The following is a 7954-nucleotide window of genomic DNA, read 5'->3' as shown; positions in this document are numbered from 1 at the left end:
CTGTGATGTTTCCTCCGGCATTTATAGTGATTTGTACCTGCTGCTTCTGGTTGTCAGTTCCAGCTGTCCGCTGCAGTGGCCGATATATTGGGTCCAGGTCGATGTGCTTATTGATTGAATCTGTGGATGAGTGCCATACCTCTAGGAATTCCCTGGCTGTTCTCTGTTTGGCTTGTCCTATAATAGTAGTGTTGTCCCAGTCGAACTCATGTTGCTTGTCATCGGAGTGTGTGGCTACTAAGGATAGCTGGTCATGTCGTTTCGTGGCTAGTTGGTGTTCATGGATGTGGATCGTTAGCTGTCTTCCTGTTTGTCCTAAGTAGCGTTTTGTGCAGTCCTTATCTGGGATTTGGTACACTACATTGGTTTTGCTCAAGCTGGGTATTGGGTCCTTCGTCCTGGTGAGTTGTTGTCTGAGAGTGGCTGTTGGTTTGTGTGCTGTTATGAGTCTTAGTGGTTGCAGTAGTCTTGCTGTCCATTCAGAAATGTTTTTGATGTATGGTAGTGTGGCTAGTCCTTTGGGTTGTGGCATGTCCTTATTCCGTTGTCTTTCCCTTAGGCATCTGTTGATGAAATTGCGTGGGTATCCGTTTCTGGCGAATATATTGTATAGTTGTTCTTCTTCCTCTTTTTGCAGTTCTGGTGTACTGCAGTGTGTTGTGGCCCTTTTGAACAGTGTCTTGATTCAACTTCTTTTGTGTGTGTTGGGGTGGTTGCTTTTGTAGTTTAGGACTTGGTCTCTGTGTATGGCTTTCCTGTATACCTTCATGGTGTTCTCCGTTCAGTTTTCTCTGTACCATCACGTCTGGAATGGGAGTTGCTTGTCCTTTTCTTCCTCTCTAGTGAATCTAGTGGAGAAGATGAGAAACAACATGAGTTCGACTGGGACAACACCACTATTATAGGACAAGCCAAACAGAGAACAGCCAGGGAATTCCTAGAGGTATGGCACTCATCCACAGATTCAATCAATAAGCACATCGACCTGGACCCAATATACCGGCCCCTGCAGCGGACAGCTGGAACTGACAACCAGAAGCGGCAGATACAAATCACTATAAATGCCGGAGAAAAGATCACAGAAGCGCTTCACAGGAGGCTTCAAAGCACTGAGGATGTCACCCAGACAGGGGACGAAACGTCTGCAACACCAATTCCCAGCTCAGCAAACAGAACCACAACATGGCTACAGAATTGGCTCGAAAGTAGAAGATGGAGGGTGCTGGTGGAGGGTTCCCTTCCAGACTGGAGGTTGTGACCATCGGTGTGACACGAGGATCGGTGCTGGCTGCGCTGGTTTTCATCTTTTATATAATTGATTTGGATGTGAAAATAGTTTCGTCATTTTGCAAATGATACCAAAATTGTTATGCTTTCCTTTATTGGTCAGAATATTGAGTACAGGAGTTGGGAGGTCATGTTGCGACTGTTAAGGACATTGGTTGAGCCACTTTTGGAATATTGTGTGCAATTCTGGTCTCCTTCCCATCGGAAAGATGTTATGAACCTTGAAATGGTGCAGAAAAGATTTATAATGATATTGTCAGGGTTGGAGGAGTTGAGATATAGAGAGAGGTTGCATAGGCTGGGGCTGTTTTCCCTGGAGCGTTGGAGGCTGAGGGGTGACTTTATAGAGGTTTACAAAATTATGAGGGGCATGGATGGATATACATAGACAAAGCCTTTTCCCTGGGATGGGGGAGTCCAGAATGAGAGGGCATAGATTTGGGGTGAGAGGAGGAAGATATAAAAGAGACCTAGGGGCAATATTTTCACCGCGGAGAGCGGCGCGAGCCGGGCGGAAGTGAGGTCGGAGCGCAGAGCTGGTCGGGAAGGTGAATGAGTAGTATTTGAGTGGGTGTGTTCTAGACCCCAAGCCCTACTTCCTAGGGCCTCCCTCCCACCCTCCTCCTCTAACCTAACTTTAAAGTCCACAGGTAAGCGACTCAGTGTTATTGACTCAGTGTTCTTGTTTTGGAGACAAAGTGTACAGTCATGGCAGTGCAGGCAGTAGAATGTTCCTCCTGCAGGATGTTTGAGGTAGGGGTGACCACCGATACTCCTGCCGACTTCGTCTGCAGGAAATGCAGTCAGATCCTGCTCCTCACCGAACGAGTTAGGGAACTGGAACTGGAGTTGGATGAACTGAGGATTATTCGAGAGGCTGAGAGGGTGATTGATAGAAGCTACAGGGACATAGTTACGCCAGAGAACAGAGGTAGCTGGGTAACAGTTAGAGGTGGGAAGGGAAGAAGCAGGCAGTGCAGGGTTCCCCTGTGGTCGTTCCCCTAAAAAATAGATATACAGCTTTGGAAACTGTTGGAGGGGACAGCCTTGCAGGTGTAAGCTGCAGTGAAGGGGTCAGTGGCGTGAAGTCTGGCTCTGAGACTAAGAAGGGAAAGGGGGAGAGGAGAGAGCGCTAGTTATAGGAGACTCTCTAGTTAGAGGGATGGACAGGCGGTTCTGTGGACGTGGGTGAGACTCTCGAATGGTTTGTTGCCTCCCGGGTGCCAGGGTCCGAGACGTCTCGACCGTGTCTTCAGAATCCTTAAGGGGGAGGGTGTGCAGCCAGAAGTCGTGGTACACATTGGCACCAACGACATAGGTAGGAAGAGGGGTGGGGGAGGTCATTCAAGAACTCAGGGAGTTAGGCTGGAAGCTGAAAGCTAGGACAGACAGAGTCGTCATCTCTGGGTTGTTGCCGGTGCCACGTGACAGTGAGGCAAGGAATAGGGAGAGAGTGCAGTTGAACACGTGGCTGCAAGGATGGTGTAGGAGGGAGGGCTTCAGGTATTTGGACAATTGGACTGCATTCTGGGGAAGGTGGGACCTGTGCAAACAGGACGGGTTGCACCTGAACCAGAAGGGCACCAATATCCTGGGGGGTAGGTTTGCTAGCACTCTTCGGGGGGTTTAAACTAATTTGGCAGGGGGATGGGATCCGGACTTGTAGTCCAGCAAGTAAGCTAGCTGTGTTTCAGGATGTCCAAGAATGTAGGGAGGCTGTGGAGAAGGTAGCACTGACAGGGAATACTTGCAGACACAGAGATGGGCTCAAGTGCATATACTTCAACGCAAGAAGTATCAGAAATAAGGTGGGTGAACTTAAGGCATGGATCGGTACCTGGGACTATGATGTTGTGGCCATCACGGAAATGTGGATAGATGAGGGACAGGAATGGTTGTTGGAGGTTCCTGGTTACAGATGGTTCAGTAAGATTAGGGAGGGTGGTAAAAAAGGAGGGGGGGGGGTGGCATTGCTAATTAGAAATGGTATAACGGCTGCAGAAAGGAAGTTTGAGGGGGATCTGCCTTTGGAGGTAGCATGGGCTGAAGTCAGAAATAGGAAAGGTGCAGTCACCTTGTTGGGTGTTCACTATAGGCCCCCCAATAGCAGCAGAGATGTGGAGGAACAGATTGGGAAACAGATTTTGGAAAGGTGCAGAAGCTACAGGGTTGTAGTCATGGGCGACTTCAACTTCCCAAATATTGATTGGAAGCTCTTTAGATCAAGTAGATTGGATGGGGCGGTGTTTGTGCAGTGTGTCCAGGAAGCTTTTCTAACTCAGTATGTAGATTGTCCAACCAGAGGGAGGCCATATTGGATTTGGTATCGGTAATGAGCCGGGACAAGTGATGGGCTTGTTAGTGAGTGAACATTTTGGTGATGGTGACCAGAATTCTGGGACTTTCACCTTGGTCATGGAGAGAGATAGGTGTGCACAACAGGGTAGATTTTACAATTGGGGGAAGGGAAATTACGATGCTGTAAGACAGGATTTGAGGAGCATAAGTTGGGAGCATAGGCTGTCAGGGAAGGATGTGGTGGAAATGTGGAACTTTTTCAAGAAGCAGATACGACGTGTCCTTGATATGTATGTACCTATCAGGCAGGAAAGAAATGGTCGTGTGAGGGAGCCTTGGTTGACGAGGGAGGTTGAATGTCTAGTAAAGAGGAAGAAGGAGGCTTACATAAGGTTGAGGAAACAGGGTTCAGACAGAGCAGTGGAGGGATACAGGATAGCCAGGAGGGAGCTGAAGAAAGGGATTAGGAGAGCTAAGAGAGGGCATGAAAAATCCTTGGCGGATAGGATCAAGGATAACCCCAAGGCATTTTATGCGTATGTGAGAAACATGAGAATGACAAGAACGAGGGTAGGTCCGATCAAGGACAGTAGTGGGAGATTGTGTATTGAGTCGGAAGAGATAGAAGAGGTCTTGAACGAGTACTTTTCTTCAGTATTTATGAACGAGAGGGACCGTATTGTTGAAGAGGAGAGTGTGAAACGGACTGGTAAGCTAGAAGAGATACTTGTTAGGAAGGAAGATGTGTTGGACATTTTGAACAACTTGAGGATAGACAAGTCCCCCGGGTCTGACGGGATATATCCTAGGATTATGTGGGAAGCAAGAGAGGAAATTGCAGTACCGTTGGCAATGATCTTTTCGTCTTCACTGTCAACGGGAGTGGTACCAGGGGACTGGAGAGTAGCGAATGTTGTGCCCCTGTTCAAAAAAGGGAATAGGATAACCCCAGGAATTACAGGCCAGTTAGTCTTACTTCGGTGGTAGGCAAAGTAATGGAAAGGGTACTGAGGGATAGGATTTATGAGTATCTGGAAAGACACTGCTTGATTAGGGACAGCCAGCACGGATTTGTGAAGGGTAGGTCTTGCCTTACAAGTCTTATTGAATTCTTTGAGGAGGTGACCAAGCATGTGGATGAGGGTAGAGCAGTGGATGTAGTGTACATGGATTTTAGTAAGGCATTTGATAAGGTTCCCCATGGTAGGCTTATGCAGAAAGTCAGGAGGCATGGGATAGAGGGAAACTTGGCCAATTGGATTGAAAACTGGCTAACAGGTCGAAGTCAGAGAGTGGTGGTAGATGGTAAATATTCAGCCTGGAGCCCAGTTACAAGTTGAGTTCTGCAGGGATCAGTTCTGGGTCCTCTGCTGTTTGTAATTTTTATTAATGACTTGGATGAGGGAGTCGAAGGGTGGGTCAGTAAATTTGCAGATGATACAAAGATTGGTGGAGTTGTGGACAGTGAGGAGGGCTGTTGTCGGCTGCAAAGGGACTTAGATATGATGCAGAGCTGGGCTGAGGAGTGGCAGATGGAGTTCAACCCTGCCAAGTCTGAGGTTGTCCATTTTGGAAGAACAAATAAGAATGCGGAATACAGGGTTAACGGTAGAGTTCTTAGTCAGGTGGAGGAACAGAGGGATCTTGGGTTCTATTTACATATATTTTTGAAAGTTGCCACTCAGGTGGATAGAGCTTGTAAGAAGGCCTATGGTGTATTAGCGTTCATTAGCAGAGGGATTGAATTCAAGAGTCGTGAAGTGATGTTGCAGCTGTGCAGGACTTTGGTTAGGCCACATTTGGAGTACTGTGTGCAGTTCTGGTCGCCTCACTTTAGGAAAGATTAGATTAGATTAGACTTACAGTGTGGAAACAGGCCCTTCGGCCCAACAAGTCCACACCGACCCGCCGAAGCGCAACCCACCCATACCCCTACATTTACCCCTTACCTAACACTACGGGCAATTTAGCTTGGCCAATTCACCTGACCCGCACATCTTTGGACTGTGGAGGAAACCGGAGCACCCGGAGGAAACCCACGCAGACACGGGGAGATCGTGCAAACTCCACACAGTCAGTCGCCTGAGTCAGGAATTGAACCCGGGTCTACAGGCGCTGTGAGGCAGCAGTGCTAACCACTGTGCCACCATGCCGCCCACTGATGTGGAAGCTTTGGAGAGGGTGCAGAGAAGATTTACCAGGATGTTGCCTGGAATGGAGAATAGGTCGTACGAGGACAGGTTGAGAGTTCTCGGCCTCTTCTCGTTGGAACGGCGAAGGATGAGGGGTGACTTGATAGAGGTTTATAAGATGATCAGAGGAATAGATAGAGTAGACAGTCAGAAACTTTTTCCCCGGGTACAACAGAGTATTACAAGGGGACATAAATTTAAGGTGAAGGGTGGAAGGTATAGGGGTGATGTCAGGGGTGGGTTCTTTAATCAGAGAGTGGTGGGGGCATGGAATGCGCTGCCCGTGGCAGTGGTAGAGTCAGAATCATTGACAACCTTTAAGCGGCAATTGGATAGGTACATGGATGGGTGCTTAATCTAGGATAGATGTTCGGCACAACATCGTGGGCCGAAGGGCCTGTTCTGTGCTGTATTGTTCTATGTTCCATGTTCTATATTTTCACACAGTGGGTGTTACGTGGATTATCTGAGCTGCCAGAGGAAGTGGTGGAGGTTTGTGCAATTGCACCATTTAAAAAGCATCTGTATGGGTATATGTATATGAGGGGATTGGAAGGGTTTAGGCCAGGTCCTGGCAGGTGGGACTGGATTGGGTCAGAATATCTGGTCAGCATGGACGAGTTGGACTGAAGGGTCTGATTCCTTGCTGTACATCTCGATGACTCTTTCACTCTGTGGAGGTGTAATGGGCAGCAAAGAAGGTTACCTCAGAATCCAATGGATCTTGAACAGATGGGCCAATGGGCTGAGGAGTTTCAGACCGAGTTTAATTGAGATAAATGTGGGGTGCTGCATTTTGGAAAGGCAAATCACAGCAGGACATATAATGCCTTTAAAATGTTGGAATTGTATCAGCCTCCACCACTTTGTCTGGCAGCTCATTCCTTACATGCACCACGTGAAAACGTTGCCCGTTAAGTGCCTTTTAAATTTTCCGCTCTAACCCTAACACTATCCCCTCTAATTCTGGTCACCCTCGCCTCAGTGAAAATACTTTGTCTATTTACCTTATCCATGCCCCTCGTGATTTTACAAACCTCACAACGTCACTTCCGTAAGGTCACCACTCAGCCTCCGATGCTCGAGGGAAAACAGCCCCAGCCTATTCAGCCTCTGAACCTGGCAATATCCTTGTCCAGGTAAAAACAATGACTGCAGATGCTGGAAACCAGATACTGGATTAGTGGTGCTGGAAGAGCACAGCAGTTCAGGCAGCATCCAAGGAGCAGTAAAATCTGCTCCTCGGATGCTGCCTGAACTGCTGTGCTCTTCCAGCTCCACTTATCCAGAGTATTCTTGTTCATTTTTTCTGAAACCATTTGCATATGAATAGGAAGGGTTGAGAGGGATATGGGCCCTGTGCTGGCAAATGAACTATCTGGATATCTGGTCAGTGTGGACGAATTGAATCGAAGGGTCTGTTTCCGTGTTGTACGTCTCTCGGACTCTATGATTCCATAATTCAGAGCAAGGTGAACCTCTGGAACTCGGTGCCCCGACACGGTGATGGTCAGTCATTGAGTCTGCCCAAGAATGAGATTCACAGCTTTCTGCAGACTAAAGACATCAATGGCTCAGAGGACAGTCAGGGAAAATGCATTTTTCAATACCAACCCAGTGTAACACTGTGTAGTTAAACAAGATCCGCAAATAAGTTCGGAGCCACCGGTGAAGAAAACCCGGAAAATCTCACATCGCAGCCAATTCGCCAAAGGCTGAGGGGAAATTGGGGATATTGAGAAAGTAGGTAGTGTGTAGCTCCTGTGGCGCAATCGGTCAGCATGTGGTACTTATATGTCAGTATGGAAACATGTGCAATGCCGAGGTTGTGAGTTCGAGCCTCACCTGGAGCAGTTTTATCTTCTCACAGTCAAATACCAACATTGAGCATCTCCGAGTTTGTTGGAAAATACCAGTATCTCTGGATTGAGAAACCATCTTCCCTGAGGAATGTTTCGGTGATGAAGCAACATGCCCCGATAGCGATTAAAACGTGAAGAAATATCTGGGGAGAAACAAGAGCAGGTGATCTTGTTCAGCTCGAAGATGGTTCTGAAACAACGGACAGCATTGAGTTAAATTGCACGTAAAAGCTGTTTAGCTGGCTTTTTAAATTCAATTTGCTACAAACTCGCACAGGTCGCTGTAACAATCTAAAAGTAATTAGATTTATATCA

The 7954-nt window shown here is 47.6% G+C and overlaps 1 non-coding gene across 1 annotated transcript; it reads left to right on the top strand.

Moving 5' to 3' along the window:
- Window positions 1-7534: 7534 nt before the first annotated feature.
- trnai-uau (transfer RNA isoleucine (anticodon UAU)) lies at window positions 7535-7630 on the top strand. The gene is made up of 2 exons: window positions 7535-7572; window positions 7595-7630. It is a non-coding gene; the product is annotated as a tRNA-Ile (tRNA).
- The last annotated feature ends 324 nt before the right edge of the window (window positions 7631-7954 follow it).

This window comes from Hemiscyllium ocellatum, chromosome 21, assembly GCF_020745735.1.
Source record: "Hemiscyllium ocellatum isolate sHemOce1 chromosome 21, sHemOce1.pat.X.cur, whole genome shotgun sequence".
Taxonomy (NCBI): domain Eukaryota; kingdom Metazoa; phylum Chordata; class Chondrichthyes; order Orectolobiformes; family Hemiscylliidae; genus Hemiscyllium; species Hemiscyllium ocellatum.
Note: the sequence above shows the minus strand (reverse complement) of the source record. Positions and strands in the feature narration are given on the sequence as shown.